Genomic DNA, 17,019 nt, shown 5'->3' with positions numbered 1-17,019 from the left:
GTTTGAAAAAAAAAAAGAGGAGTTTTGCAGTTTTGAGTCATTCCAACTTTACATTAAGTCACAGTCACGTTGAGTTTTATGCAAAGTACACATCCCACACGTGGCACCTTCTGAGCAACTCGCCGCCTTCTCACTTTCTGGTTTTCTCAAGAATCCCTGAAACCACAAAGCCTCTCAGCTCCTGCAGCTGTTAGATCTCCCCCCAGCTTTGTCCACCCAAGCCACCTCTGTGGTGGGCTTCATACCCACAGCCTCGGTGTAAATATTTACCCATCAGCAAAAGAAAAGTCACGACATGGCTTCTTATCCTCACCCACCCTCGGTTCCCTTCCGCCCTCGTACAGTCCGGACCCACCCCTCACTGCCTGCCATGACCGTCCTCCACAATACGAGCCTGTGTTCTTTGTACCTCCCCTTCCTCGCCCTCAGTCTGTGCGTCCCAGCCTCCCTTCCTAGATATCCCTAGCACACCTCTCCGCCCGCAAACGGCTCCTACGGTGAGAGGAGGGGGTGAAAAAAAAAAAAGAGGAGAGAGGAGAACAGTTTCAAACACGTCGGCATAAATCTCGCATCCAGAGGCTCCCTTTCTTTTTTTGGTGTTGCTTTCTCCAGCTCTCTTCTCTCCTGACTGGACTTCGCCACTTTCTATCCCTCTGCGCGCCAATGCCCGAGACCGCGCCGAAACGACGGATTTTTCCCCCTCGAGCATGACAAGGATTGCCAAATCATCCGCAATCCAACATCACCGACCGAGCCACCAGCATGAGCACTGGATACATATGCTCCAGCAGAAGTTGTTGGCCGGAGAACTAAGAAATCTTGGAGCACAGAGACAGCGGAGAGGGGAGAGTCAGTTTTAGGTAAGTGCGGCTTGGACCTCTCTCTCTCCATCATTTGGAGATATATCTCGCAGATATGTTTCTACCACTGACCACGAGGTATGTGCCCGGGTAGGCAGGGCTGTATTGTGGCACAATTATGGCGATGTTGCGTGGTCAGCATGTTACTGAGGTGGCCGGTGATGTCCTTTGCGGGATGGAGGCATTTTTATTTCCTCCTAATAAATAATCGCCCTGCAGGTCCGTCGACGCTGAGTCTCTTTTAGAAAGATCACATCATGCGCCTCCTCATTATCTTATCATCTCCAAACATTAGGCAAACGAGTCGAATTATATGTGCACTCGACTGCACACGAATGATTGCCCCCCCTACTGCACGGTGTGAGACAGCATCTTTCCCCGAGGTGATGCTGCAGAAGTGCGGACACGTACACGAAGGAGCACCGAACACATGGCGGAGAAAGCAGTGATGAGAATTTGGTTGGGTTCGCACATCATTACGCAGAGCTGCCCAGTGGATGAATGGCATTAGAGGAGGCAGAGAGTGAAGGTGCGCTGGCAGGCCTGCGCATCAATATTTGTATTCAGGAGAACTCCATTCGCAGTCCCGTCGTGGTTCTTTTTTTTATTTAATTTTTTTCCACATCCATGTTGATCAGTTCATCCCATAAACTGCTGCTATCCATGGAAGTGAGTGTCATCCCCATCAGCCTGGATATTGGACAGTGTGTGGGATGAGTTGCGGACATGCTTCCTGTGCTTATTATTATTATTTGCCTTCCCTCTCTGGATTCCATGTTATGGATGGATCGCTGCCTGTAATGATTTCTGTGACAGCAGATGTAGTCAGCTGCCTCTCTGTGTTAATGTGGACGTGCTGGTCTGCCTCGTACGTGGCTCTGAGCGCTTGAAAGGGCGCGTGCACGACAGCGAGCACGTACATGCTTGTTTTCTTGTAGGCTTAGTCTATATATATGTGTGTGTGTGTGTGTGTGTGTTTCACCACTGAGGCAAAGTTGGCCGTTCTGTGTTCCCCTCAAGTTGCTTTGATTGCTGTTCCACTGACTAACTGCGAGGGGAGCTCATGCTCTTTTACGCTGGGTGTCATTATGTGGCCAAAGGCAAGATAACTGTGCACGATACTGATACCAACTCTATGAAATTAGAGAAGCGGCTTCTGTTTGAAATTGGTCCGGAAGCATTTATCTGCACTTCCCTGACTGCCACTGCAGCTTTTTTAGTTTTGTTTGTCATTGGTTCTTTGTTCTGAGAGCGGCTGAGTAATTACACTCATGTAGAAACCAGAAATAATATACAGGAAAAAAATGTGCACTTCATGCATTTAGGATTGCAGGAGGTTTAGAGTACATGACTCTTCGACTGTTTAAGAAAAAAAATGAATAGGCCACAATGCAAGATCTTAATCTAACTCAAAGTCTGTTTAGCTTAGCCTTTAAAGAGCAAGTCTCCAAACTGTCTGCGAGGCACCCAACTGTGAATAATCCCTCCATACTGAATTTGAACTTTGAGTCAAGCTTTACTGTTTGAAATTAACATTATGCTGACAGCAAATCAATCCACGCTGCGATATGGTTCTGCCTCCATGTGCGGCGCAGAAAATTGCACCGGCGGCGGAAATGGCAGGAAGAAAAAGCCGGCCCCTATTCAGCACGCCTCATTCAATCCGGTGGCCTTTTCAATGGCAAAAAACGCTGGCAACATGTAATCATTCTCCGAGGGAAAGCATTCCACACGACATTGCCAGAATGGAAATGCCAGCGGTGGCTCAATAATATATCATGTCATGGCTTTAGATGACCTGATGATGATGATGATGATGCCTCCAGGGTCTGGAAAGGGAACTTTGAGCAGCACAGGGTCTTTTACAGCAACTTAAGTCGACTGATGAATGGTCCCAAAGAATGTAGCTATGATTCCCTAAATGAAAGGACCACCCATCACTATAATTTGCAGGAATGGAGGATAGTTTATGCATTCAGCCTACATATGAATATATATATACACACACACTGCTGCTCTTTCCCCTTGTGTATATACAAACAGTCTTTGTGGTGGATAGAGATCGCTATTGGCAGAACCCACGTTCGCTCGCTCCCCCTCTCTCTCTCTCTCTCTTCCTCTCTGTTCTCTCTTTGTATTTCTGTACTGGCACGGCATTGTTTTTATGTGGGTGCTGGCTGCAGCTGTAATGGCCAGAAGGCGGCCTCCCAAGAGGTTTAAAAAAAAAGAATCTGTTTTTATCAGAAACAAACAACAGGGTCCCACAATGACGTGTGACAAAATCTCACACAAACACTGGAGAGCTTACAATATTTTTGGGAAAAGCAGCTGAATCATTTGACCTCCACTGGAGCCCGTGTGACCTATGCGCCGCTGCTATAACTCCACATGAGACCACATGCTTGTGCAGAGTAACGCTAAAATAAAACAAATTCTCAGCCGGAGTCTCATAATTAAAGGGTTGGTAGCTGATCATAAGTGGTTAATTGCATTCCTGCACAGCATCAAATTTCAACCGTGTTAAGCCTTAATTAACAATTCCAGAAGGGGAAAGGTTTTTTTCTTTGTTTTAGTTTCTCACAATGGCCTTTTAAGAATACTTTCATCTGAACACCCTCCGTGCACGCCTGTGTTCCACTGTGGAGAAACACTGACTCATTGTGTGAGTCGGCACCTGCAGTTTTGTGAAGGAATGTTTAGAAATTCAGAACTGGATCCGCCGCTCTCCGCCATCTTTGTGGTTACCGAAGCCACAAAGTATGGGCACAGTGTGAAGCCTCCGGGGAGCGGAGAGCGGGCTCGGAAAATCATCACAACGGGGACAATTTTATTGTTACAAACTACTTAGGCATTCGGTACACACAATTCTCCATCTGAATGCAGTGGCCTCACTCTGTTCTCCCTCTGTATCACCCTCTTTCTTTGCTCGCAGCAGGCGACCACAGACTGGATGTTTGTGAGTGAACTGAAGAACCGCATTTTTATGATACAATCAAGAAATGCATTGCACATCAAAAAGTTAGTGAACAAACAGAAATCTATTATTTATTAGACAAACACACATGCACCTTCCGCTCCTGAAAGCAAAGGCTGCTGCAGCTCGCGTTCCGAGTGCTGATGAACCTGAACGTGATGTTACTTAAAAAATCATTAAATATTAAGTTTATTTGCAGGAGCTGCAGCTGAGGAGAGTTCTGGACTGGATTATAATGGGCAATATTATTTGTGTGTGCTCAAAGTTTCGTATTTGTGATAGAAAAAGAAGTCACTACATCCCAGATCACCAAATTGATACTGATATTACTGGTCAATTTGGAGTAGAAGTATCACCACATAGAGTGGAAGCCAAGTCCCAATGGTCCCATCAAGCCACACCAAATTGCCTTGGCTCATAAATATCAGTCCCCCTAAATATGCCTGATGTTTTTATAGGTGAAAATGTGAGAAAAAAAAACTCCCAATGTTAAAGACGATGAAAATAAAAGTTAGATCTGCCCCTTTGTCCAAATCTGTGTACATAAATAATGCTGCTCTTCCTTGGCCCCTGTCCCATCCATCCACCAAGTACCGTGGAACTCGCTCGGTAGTTTTTGCATAATTCTGCTGAAAATCAAACAAACGGGTGAAAACATAACCCCCCTTGTTGAAGGTGAACATTTATTTTCTCAAGCACATGCTTTCAAGACTTTTGCTTTCAAAGGTACAAAAAGCAGAGCTCACACATTGATTTCAAACCCTCTGCACCGCTCTGCAAACCGTCCATCTTGACCTTACACGTAGTAGTTGCCAGGGAGGAGACACTGGATTGAAAAACGAACCTAAATTGAGCACCTACAAACCCAACCCCTGTGTCATTAAGCACTGCCAGGGAGCTTAGTTATTACTCCATAAAAAACATGATAACTCTGACAACACAGTAATAACCACAGAAATTCATCTTTCCTGACACCCCCCTCGGTCTTTGCTGTCTTGCTGATAGCACCGGTTATATGTCTTGTTTGAATTTTTCGGCCCTGTGTTGCAGTGGTCTTTCACATCGCAAGCGCACAACAGAGGCCCGCGCTGGCCGGCGCTTACACATAGAAGCTCTAACTTGATTTGTTTCGCTGTTGCCTCCCATCTTCCCTCCAGTGGTGTAATTTGATCAGATCCAGTCGAGAAGTTATGTCCGAGGCTTTTCAAACAAAATAAAGAGTCCTCTCGGTTTGCAAAATATCATAGGGGTTTGTTTGGAGATGAAATGAAGTTGCGATCCTGATTTTGCAATTAGCTAATTGTGTTACAGGAGATTTTCTTTCCCATCTGCATCTGTCTGGTAATTTTGTGGGCAGCCGTGGTATAAACCCATTTCGAGGGAAATGTAATACTGTCTGGATTATGCTCTATATCAGCGTATTATGTTGATATAAACTTCCACAGCCAGAATATTCACATACTTTACTGTGATTGTCTTGTTCCCCTTTTAGCAGCTGCATTAACGCATTATTTAAGTGTAGTTCAGCTGCTTTATTTCTCCACTATCGATGGATCCAACGACTATCCTAGTAATGATGGACCCAAAGACAATTAGCACCCATCTCTGCAGTTTCCACTTCACTCATTGCTTAGGCTCCAGGGCCCGCAACTTTAATGTTCTCACTCACTCCCACTGATCACACATACATCACCAAGACAAACTGGCTCCACATAATAAAGCATTCGGCGGCTAAACAGACAGGTAACAGCTAGAGGAGTGATTTTTCAATGCACAGTCCTTAAACGGACACAAACACAACTCCATAAAAGCCAGTGATGCTCTGTCCGCTCAGTGTAGGAGAGAAAGTCAGTTGTTCCTTGTTGCCAAAAAATGCATTAATGCAGACACGACCTCCAGAATTGGTCATTGTAAGTTAGTATCGGAAACATTCAACTGTGTAGAAGTTAAAGAAAACACTCACACAGTCAGGCAGCTTGTGTGAAAGATTAGCTTCTAGCCTTATGCTTCACCAAAGGTGTTGCACAAACTTCTCCAGACTTCAGTGGCACACAGCCAACTGGTTGGTTGTAGCTCAGTTTTATAGTCCACTGTGCCAAAAGTTTAATCAGGCTCCACATGGAAAAACAATATAAAAGTGATTTGTTGGTGGATTTAGTCCAAAAGAGAAAGAAAATGAAACGGAGTTACTACCACAGGATTATATACAAGTTCTATTAGGTGCTTATCTCACGTAAAGACGTTAGCAATGGCTGCCTTGTTTCATGGAAATAAATAAACCATTCATCTGCTGAGTGCAAACTCTCTTTGGAATTGATGAGTTGATTCAATAAATTGCAAAGTTATTCATTGTTGGTCAAAATTCTGGGCTCAGTTCCTCACTGTCGTCGTTTTTTTATTTTTTTTTTAAACAAGCCCAAAACTATTATTCAGGTCTGTGACTCAGCTAAGTGTCTGCCAGTGTTAAAAAAGTGCCACATTTTGAGATGTGAATAATCATAGGAAAATAATCTTTCTGAAAGCAGAAAAAAATAATAATTATGCCTCTCACAGAGCAGGCTTTTTAATCTTTCCAATCTTCCTCGTGCTGACTAGCAAGCGAGAAGCGCTCCCTGCTGAAAAATATTTTAGGTGTCCTCAGTTACTCTAGAGTGGAGAAACATTTGCTGAAAGATTTCAAATAGTCTGGGACTCCTCGTACGAAGGCAGGAGAAGGGGGGGGGGGTGAGAGGCTGCTATTTTCAGTGCATACAGTATGTCCCAATTTTGAAAAATGTAACGGCGGAGCGGTCATTTGGGAGAGTGAGGAGATTCACAGACTGACCGGCGACCACTGGGGATGTTGGTGAGTCGATGCACTGATGTCTGATGCTTGTGGCTCGCTGCATTGGTGACCTATATTGCAGCTCGGGGCAGCAGCAGCAAACGACTGATCAGATTTGAAAAAAAAAATAAAAGAACATTGTGCAGTGTAGTCAAAGCTTTCTTATCTGGATAAGCTGCTTCCGAGACATGCGTCAACTCCAGAGTTTTGGTTTTATCCTTTAAATGTCCAGTGTGTTAAGGTGAAAGGGATCTATTGGCGGAAATTGAATATAACATAATCCTAGTGATGTTTTCACTAGTGTGTTTCATCTAAATTATAGAAATTGTTGTTTTCTCTACCCTTGAATGGGCCCTTTATATTTAAACCATGTTTCTTACAGTAGCCCAGACTGGACAAACTAAACACCTTTTGAGTTTTTATGACAACTGATAACTACCACTGGTTCTCTTTCATGTTTGGAAGGGGAGGGTGAGGTGAGGGGTATTCAGCTGCAACATGCAACTTCACCACTAGATGTCACTCAATTCTACACACTGAACCTTTAATCTTAGTGCAAAAAAAAGCCATTGGATCGGCATATGTGCACTTATTCAATTATCAATTTGTGACCTCCCCTTGGTATGTAATTGTAAGGTGTGTCCTGTGACACTGTGATTGCAAGCTGCAGCCATGATTGTGTAAATTGACTTTGCCTTAACACAAACTGGATTTTGTGACAGTCCTGTAATCATATCAATGAAACAACTGCACAATCATGTAACTTTGATTGTAAATCAAACCAGACATGCACCACTTTATTTAAAGTAATCATACTAATAACAAGGGCTGCTACCAAATAAATGATGAAGTGGATGAGAGATGGTGTCAGCTTCACTGGAAGAGACCTAGTGAGTGGCCCTCTTAATTAAGGCTTCAATGGCAAGCTAATTTTAAACCACTCCTCTCCCTCAACATCATCACCTTTTCAATTCACTGTTTTCCAGAGGTGATTCTGCTCAAGGTGCCAGAACTCGCCCGAGCGTGTAAGTGTCTCTGCAAAAGTCCCGTTATGCTTTATAAGTAAAGCTGTGAGGAACATTTACGTTAGCTCGCTTGTGTCTGAGTGACAAAAAGCTTTAACAGGTAGATGAGGATGGTAATTCAAAGTGGTGGGAAAACATAATCGAGGCAGCGGCGTGTTGCCCTTAAAACGTAACGGCTAATGCAGACGGAATCATTTGAAGGAGAGGCATTTGAGTGGCGCAGCGTTCTTCCTCTGAACAACTTCACTGCTGTAAGAGGCATTGTTGTGCGTCTGACTCCTATAGCACATGGAATGACCTGACACTGCACTTTCACAGAAGTACAAACCTCTGGAGTGTTTTATGTACCTGACCTTGTGTGTGTGTGTGTGTGTGTGTGTGTGTGTGTGTGTGTGTGTGTGTGTGTGTGTGTGTGTGTGTGTGTGTGTGTGTGTGTGTGTGTGTGTGTGTGTGTGTGTGTGTGTGTGTGTGTGTGTGTGTGTGTGTGAATCTGCCACCGCAGCGGACAGGTATATTAATTAAAATTCCAAACATCGCTCCTTCATGTTCACTACTGTCAATCCTACACGTCCCAGTGGTGAAAACATTAGTCCACTTTCATTCTCAACGTGTTAGCTTTACTGCATAAGCCGCGCATCCTGTCACATATAACCCGAGGAGCGTTGATTGACTTGACATCCCGTGCATATCTGTGATCATTTAACATTGCCTTCAGGGCCGTTGCCATGGCAACTCTCATAACCTTGTATCACGTCTTCAACCAATGTTCCTGTATTTGCTCAGTATTCACTCGTATTATCTTAATGTCCTACTTATCATTCATGAAGTTCTTATTTTTTATTATTTTTTAAATTGACTCAATGAATGAATGCTGATTAAACAGAGCTTTATATCGACCTGTCTGTTCCACTCATGTGAATTCACCGCGGTAGCTGGATTTTCACAACTACTGTGTTTTTAAAAGGCGGATTTACACCGGAAGGCTGTAATATTGTTCTGGACATTATTAAATATAAACTGGATTTGCCTTGGGATGGAGAATATGATTAAAAAGTAATGAATAAAATATGAAATTGCTTCCAGGTGTCTACCCATTGTTGCTGTTATTGCCTGGCCTCTAAACAGTCTTTATGTTTTGGTTAATGATTGTATTTAAACTACGCATGCATGGACTGTAAACATTCATTTCCACATGTTTTTAGGAACAAATCTGCTGTTTTAATGAACTTTAAAAATCAGTACAAAGAGAAAAAAACGGGACCATCTTCAGGGCGTCTGCCTGTGCTATGTGCTTTATGAGTTATTAAAGCTGCATGTGCTTTGAAAGAAGTCGGTAAAATTATGGAATTCATGTGGAATGAACAGATAATACATGCAGAGATGGTTGGGCAATACAGTTTCTATACAGTATAGTGTCTGCCGGTAAGAGGACTTAAAGCAAAAGAAATATTTCTCGTTTTATTTTTTGTATTTTTCAGTCGGAAGAGGCTGAACTGGGCTTAAAATTAAAAAAAAACCTAAACTAACGCTGAACCCTGCCAAATCCCACATGTCATGTCCACTGAAGATGAAGCGGGCAGGCTGATGTTGACCGAAAGATATTGAAGCAGATGGAACTTGTGTACCTCAAAACCAACTAATGAAGAAATGTTCTCGGAAGCTACATCCCCAGAAAAAAGAAGATCACAACCTCAGTATTGGAAAACTGTAGAGGAAACAAAATCCAGTCTCACTGTAGGATACTTAATACCGAGATATTATTTTCAGCCATAAAGAAGACCTACTGTGTTATTAAAAGTAAAGAAAAAAATCCTGGATTAAAAAGGTCAAGCCACAAAAGCACTCGGTTTGCAGCAAAGAAGGTTAGGTCAACTGCCAGCGTGGTTTCCGAGAAAGAGGATCAGACGTTGCATATTTAAATGTTGAGAGTGAACTGTGGCCAGAGAACTGCTATTAATAGATAAAATGCAGAATGAAGTGAATACAGAAACACAGTGGGACAAACGGGACACACTGGGGACTCGGTGAAGGATTTCCAGACCCATTGTTGCAGTCATAGCAGTAATTTCTTAATTCCTTTCACCTTGTTTAAAATTGTATTATTTCTCCTGACCGTGCAAAGTCCTTAACATGTAGGTCAAAGTGTTTACAACTGGAAATATGCTTCAAAAATTGCCGCTGCTCCTCTGTGTCATAGATATTCCCCAGGTCCACTGTGCAGCTTTTCACGTGGCATAAAATCAATAGCAATGAAGAGGGTCAGTGCAAGAATGGGAGATGCCTTCATTATGAATTGTAGGTTAAAATTGGAGGTGTAAGTACTTTTTAGGGCAATTATAGCAGCTCGTTTTTAATTTAAAGGGGAAAAAAAGCATTATTTTACAAATGTTTTATGCTCGACCATGGCACTTTCCTATCATGGAAGACATATGTTAGATGAAGTGCAAAATGAATAACAATGCTAGAATCGTTCTAGACCTCTGGATTCATGTAGGACTAGCGACGCCATTGTCCTACATAGTTGAGCTACAGTAGCTTGTCAAAATAACAGTGACAAAAATGGGCACAAAATGGTAGCAAGAACCCGTCAGATTGAAGCATCTGTACTAGTTGTAAGTTTACTTACGACACAATCAAAGTCAGAGTCCCCCCCAAAAAGTTCAAATCTGTTAACCCACATCTTCCTTAATGAGGATCCCACACGTGAAATTTCGGTTCCATTGGTTTCTTATGTGACCAAATCAAACAGGCAAAATGTAATTTAGAAAAAGGTGATGATTCCTCATAAAATCACTCTTAACTCGATGTATTCTTTGGGTTTTCATGAAAAACGGATCAGCAAGCGAATCCCTCGTCCCGACCCAATATTAGGTTGCATGAAGACAATGGCACGTCAACATATGCCCAATCAATTTGTGTAAAGATAAAACTGACTTCCCCCTATGAAAAAGGAAAGATGAAGTCATTTGCTCCCTGTTATGGATGATGGCGATGTGATTTATACGCATGCCTCTGCTTCCACTCCTAAACCCTGCGGTGCTGTTTATCATTCTGCTCGTATAGGTTTATCACCGGCGATGTTTATAGCACTCATTGCGTCCTGGATGAAAAAAAAAGAAGTTGGGTCGTCGTCATCTGTCCGATTGGCGTGATGGGCATTCGCATGTTTGTTTACAAGACGTTTATTGAGAAGCGCCGCTCTCATGTTAGACCGGTGCTCTGAACCGTGTCAGACTCGGCCTAATGACTCTCTTCCTCTGCGACGTCTGTGCCGAGGCCTTTCAGATCTGTTTTTAGTTTGTATGCTCGGAGCACCTGCAGCTCTTCACACAGCGCTCCCTGAAATTAACTCTTTGGGAACCTAATTGGTCAATTTAGATCCATGATTAGAACCAGTTTTACAGATTTGTCTTATGTATCTCGTTTTTTAATCAGTTGTGTTTGTATAAAAAAATGCTTTAATTGATTGAATTCTCTTCCTTGTATCTTGTGACATTTTGTACATTTGCCGCTTTTGGAACAAACCTCACCGTGCATTAGGCCCAGTCCTCGATGAAAGAAGTGAAATGAGATAAGAGTCCAGTTTGATTATCAGGCAAACACACATGGCCCACATTGTTTGGCCTGGTTTAGCTCATCCACACATCTAAAAAGGAAGCTTTCTGGCACACTGTGGTAACCCTATTATTTCACGAGTACACTGCGTGTGATGGTAATGCCCAGAGCCTCATCACCACCTGGTTCCTTGCTGACTCAACTAAGCATTCAAATTCTCCTTCATGACAAAATTGACCAAAAACAGTCTCGGTGCAGCAGAGGCTATCATGCACTCTTGGACTCCGTTCACCTCTGCTTTGGTCTCCGTCAAGGCTGTTGGGATTACCAATAAACAATGGCAGCGGGATGCCAACTGGCAACCTAGCTCGATTGCCTGGTGGAGGGAGAAGACTCCGCCAGCTGGCCACTCTTTACCACTGGTGCCAGCCACTGTCCCTTATAGAAACACATGGGTAGTGTTCAGTATAGATGAGTGCTCGCATCCATCATCCTCTGCAGGTTATAACCCTGCCAGGGCCTGGAGGAAAAGAGCAGGATTGTATGTTTATAACTGCAATTTACCTGTGATAGATAGTAGAGTGTACTACCCTATAGCTCTGCTGCAGTGTGAGCTTGTGCCATTGTGCCCGGGCTGCAGCTGCCTTGTTCGAGACTGGAACTGTGAGTCCCACTTCAGAGAGGAAACGATTGGAGGGTGAATAAAAGCTCGAAGTCAGTCAATTGGCCCTGAATTGCCTGAACTTAACTGCAATATCAGCAGTCCACAAAAGAGTGGCTGGCGTGGTCAACCTTTTTTCTTTTTTTTCTTCACCCAGCTTAACTTGCTCAGCCCCTCACATTGACATCAAGGCCAGGTGGACAGGGAGGAAGTGAAAGGAGAGGAGGCAGTGTGCTCGATTTATCAGTAATTATGGAGTGCTATTTTCTCTGTCTCCCATCTATGTCTGCCCCGGGAAGCAGTAGCCATTCTTTAATCTTGACACCCGGTGATCATGTAACGCAAGGAAGTGCCTATTATAGGTGGAGAGAAATTGGAGGGGGCCTTCGCTCCTCATCCTCTTCTAAAGGAGCCGGGGTGGCAGGGATGGTGAGTGTGGGGATGCCTGAGCGAGGGGGAGAAGGGGGTCAACAAGAGATGGAGCTTGAGGTAGTGCAGACAATTACGCTACTGGTTTTCCAAACTGAAGAGATTGTGCACAGTGGAGGCGTTAAAAGGAACATCCAGGCAATCTGCAGTAAGTTTTTCTTCATGAAAAAAAAAGAACTTGCCAGAGGACATGTGGACTAATTTGATGTTTTAGATGAAAACAACTGCAATGATGTGAAATGTGTAAAGCGGAGCAGGTCTTTTATACTTCATGCTGCTCCCTCTGGGCTTGCTTTTTTCACTCAGTCAAACACAATCAAGTAAATTTAGGGAACATACTTTGGGATGATTGTATATCAGATAATATTAATCAGCAGATGGAGATGCAAGTCGGGCGAAACGCTGCGTTTAAGTGTCGCTTTTGATTTGAGTTCAACTCTGTATCCCGCAGTAACAAAAAATATATCAAAAGAATAAACAAAAGTTATTTTTATAAGTCTCAGTCTTTCCATGGACATTGAACGTCACAGTTCATTCCTTCTGTGTTTTTAAGTGGGTAACTGGAAACCCCTTATTAATTCAATCCATATGTGACTGTGGCTCAGGAGGTGATGCGGGCTGCCCACTAACCAAAAGGTTGGTGGTTTGATACCCTCTAGTTTGATACTTGGTGGTTTGATAGACTTCAGTGTCAAGGGGTTCCAGTCATAACACTCGCAATAGGCCACACAACAATGATCGGTACAAAGTCCAGGTATCTGAACATTTCTAGATAAGACTAGAAAAGTGCTTTACAAACATATTGCATGCAGGAAATCATTTGATTTACTCTGCAAAACTTCAGTGGGTGACACTTGTTTTCTTCAGCGAAAACAGCAGAGACTTTGGAAATGATCATTGACTGAGTGTCTTAACATGAATAATTTGTTTTCTGCACCGCCTGCGGTACTAATCTGGCACCTTACTCCACTGACATCCCTCTTTATAAATTTGCAGCAACAGGAAATCACCTCGTGCTGAGATGATTTTTCCCCCATCAGGCCTATATGTTGTTCTTTGCACAGAGAAGACAGACGGGTGCAGACGCTAAGTGGTTGATGTATGAATAAAGAATCCCAAATCAGGACCCACCGCGGGCCTATTTGTTACGCCGAATTGCCGATTTAGCACGAAAAACCGACAAAATCCGACAAGCACGCCTGATCCAGACAGGGAAACGATTTGTGTTTCAGTCAGATTTGTGTTAGAATCAAACTGCTGACTGTGTTCCGTCTGAGGAAAGATGCTAAGTGTGCACTGTAAATACAGAGCAACTCATGTATGATTCAGTCAGCCACTGCATACCGCAAAACATGTTCTGCTGTGTCTAACTCCCAACGAGTTAATTATGGATGCAATGCCACAGCGATGTGGGTATTCCGCTGCGGTGTTAATGTTGCATCATAGCTTGATGCGGTGCTTCGTGGGACGGTTGCTGTGCGGTGGAAATGCCTCTTGCAGCAATGTTGCCTGAAGGTTGACAAAGTTGCATCGCAGGCAGATGGCGCTGCGTTCAGATCTCAGCCGTGCGCGGTCGTCTTTGTGTCGGCGTTTCTGTCGCGAATGCTTTTTGTTTGCTCCGATTCGGAGTAGATGTAATGAAAGCTCTCGACAGCCTCCTCAGCAGAGACTGGCCTCAGACATGGACTCAGAAAATAGACGCTAAAGGGACATAATGATTATTATTGTAATGCTGTTACAGTTGCAACAATAAGATATTACATTATGAGGTTATTAGCATGTGTCCAGTCTTTTATGAAATATGACACGTTACAAATATGTATTTCATTGATCCTGTAAATTGATTCTGTATGTCTGCTCACTCAACCACATAAATACATATGATGTGTGCCGTGCCATGTTTTGCAAATGGATGACCATTGATTATATCTAAGGGGACATTGACTCGTATGCATTTATATAAGCACGCACAAGTTCACAAATCACACACGCCCGGATCATCTCCAGAGACCTCGGTGCCGCTGATGGAGCTGGTGTTGTTAGTTTTAATGATGGAGAGGCCAGTCCAGGTGAGGCTGCAGCCCGGGCAGCATCCTCTCCGGCGTTTTCCGCACACTCAGCACACCAACATGACACCGATGTAGGACAGAGAAGAGGCAACGCGGCACATTCAAGTCACAGCGGTGAGCATAAAGAAGGAAAAAAAAACGGCAGTATATAGCCTTTGGCTGGGTAACAGCCTGGCTACGTTCAAGGAGCAGTCGCTCTGAAAACAGATCACCTTTAAAAGAGAAACAGATAGTGACATACTGCCAGCGTATTATTGAGCACAGGAGGGATTCCACCGAATGTGCTTGTACTTTGATGCTCCGCTCCAATGTTCTTTTGTGTGAACGGTTCATCAGACAAGTCTTTTATCACTGTAAATGAGCTTAGCGAAAGTTTAATAAGGAAGGCTACTTTTTTTTTTTTAATTCCTTCACCTCCAGGCTACTCCTCCATTCATTACTCCCACGAAGCCACGCCTCTCGGCTGCTGTCCTTTCATTACCACCTCCTTCCATTATCACATCGGTTTAAAATTCAGCAGGCGAATTACTCGCAGTTCTTCCTCCAATCAAGCAAACCTCAAATGTACCCCTTCTCTCTTGCTCTCAAGGGAGATAATCACTAAGTGGTGAACTCCATATTAACCCATTCAACTGAACAGCATAACATTGACTTTGCCCTGAAACACTCAAGTTTTCTCCACATTTTCTCTCGTAAAAAGAAATCCAGCAATGTGTATAATAACATTAACACTAAATTAGCCAAGACTCCACATACACACGTTCACACCTTCGAGACCACAAGCTATTGCGACCTTACTGACGACAGTTCAAATTGCCTCCAGCCACGTGAATAGAAAATGCAGAGGTTGTCTCATGTGGACTTTAAAAAAAGAAAAGAAAAAAAGTCTTCACAGCAACAATGGCATTGATGGAAAAGCAGTGAAGCAGGCAAGAAAAAAAAAATCAACCAAGTGAAACCGAGTCGATAAGAAAGTTAGGGGGGAAATTTTCCAGCCGTCCTTATCGTCCCTAAACACACCATGAGGACAATCTGTTTTGTTAACGAAGTTCACTCTGAATGGCAGCTCTGAAATGCAGGTTGTTTTTTTAGCTGACAGCCACGTTCGATATACAAGAAATGTATTGTTTCAACATTAAGCTCTCACCCTTTGCAGGCTTGAAAGGAAAAATTCTGACCGTTGACTGAATAGGAGAAGCTTCATTCATTTGAGAACCACAGAATCTACAATAACATCCACCATGTTTTTGAAAGTATGGGAGAATATAATTTTTTGCCTCCATGTTATTTTATTTATAGCCTCTATAGTTATTTTGTATGCATTATAACACATGCTTGTATTATTACACAACAGTTCACCTCATGACTCATTTGACTTCTTTCCTCAAGAGGAAGGAGGCCAAAGAAACGCTGGAGCATGGGGAAATGAAAATGCTAGCCTGGTGGCAAAAACCTCTGAGCTACGGCATAAAGAGAGAACAGCTTAGGGGGAGGACGGCGGCAGTGGGAGAATTTCAAAGGCAGGAGGTCAAGAGCACTCTATTTTCAATCTTAACATGGGGAATGGGTACAAGTCGGCCGCTATAACCCATATCAAGGGCGCGTTTTTTGTAAACGATAACCTCCCAAGAAGAGGAGACGGAAGAAAAGGAAGAGCTTTTCTCAGCAAAAAAACCCACAATCCTTTTAGTCATATCAGGACTAAAAATGTCTGCTCGGGATGCTGTTTGCGCAACGTGGCTCTGTGTACCGGGATTGTGGGCTCGCATGTGAGCGCGCTGGTGTAAACAGCGCACGACAGAGCATCTCCCCAAAGGTGCAAAGACGCCTTATCCTTATTTGAAGCAAAATCTGTGAATTTCGTAACTTGAAAAACATTTACCACCACATTTATTTAGGAAAATGAAAAACAGTTCTGACCTCCATTTATCCCCCCCGCCGTAATTGCACTCATGTGTCTTTCTTATCTATTGGCCAATCATATTTGCATCTGTAATCAGACAGTGACAAACTCTCTAAATAAGTCCAAATGAATGATTTCCAGCCTTTTTGGGACTTAATTGTTATTGTCCTTGGCACTTGCTGGGTAATCACTAAAAATGCTCCCGGGGATGAATGGCAGATGTGTCCAATTCAGCTGGAGGCTAGAAGCAAATCCATAGCCCATCCTTGAAAGACAATTTTTACATTTATGAAACATTGCAGCTAACTCCGGCGTGAGTATGATTTGAGTATGAAAGGTAGAGAAATATAAAGGTACTCTGTATGAGTCGAACAAGCCTTGAGGAACTGTACAACACTAAATTGCAAATGACTCACACTGTAGGTTAATGGATGACACTAAATTGCAGTTGAAACTGTGTTCGTTCTAACTGTGATGGGGATTGATCCTGGCACCGGTCAAAACACCCTAAGAATATTGATGTTCATGCTCAGTGCTCACATGAGGTGTACGTGCTTCGCAGCAGTTCAGCTTAGCAATGCTTAATCTGCAAGGAATTGAGATGAGAGTGTGTTTTTTGTTTTGTTTTGTTTTCACCATCTGCTCTGCATCTCTGCAGATTTTGCTGATTTATGGAGCCGGCGGAGTCTGTGCTTGCTCCTCTGCTTTCCCTTCCATTT

At 43.3% G+C, this 17,019-nt stretch overlaps 1 protein-coding gene across 1 annotated transcript in view; it reads left to right on the top strand.

Moving 5' to 3' along the window:
* Window positions 1–278: 278 nt before the first annotated feature.
* The window catches only part of brinp1 (bone morphogenetic protein/retinoic acid inducible neural-specific 1), a 112,646-nt gene continuing 95,905 nt past the window's right edge, over window positions 279–17,019 (top strand). Inside the window, exon 1 of the mRNA XM_035141820.2 lies at window positions 279–860. The gene's annotated coding sequence lies outside the window, so the exon portion shown is untranslated. The remainder of the gene's footprint in view (window positions 861–17,019) is intronic.

The sequence above is a fragment of the Hippoglossus stenolepis genome, chromosome 18, assembly GCF_022539355.2.
Source record: "Hippoglossus stenolepis isolate QCI-W04-F060 chromosome 18, HSTE1.2, whole genome shotgun sequence".
Lineage (NCBI taxonomy): Eukaryota > Metazoa > Chordata > Actinopteri > Pleuronectiformes > Pleuronectidae > Hippoglossus > Hippoglossus stenolepis.
This window is presented reverse-complemented; position numbering and strand designations above follow the sequence as displayed.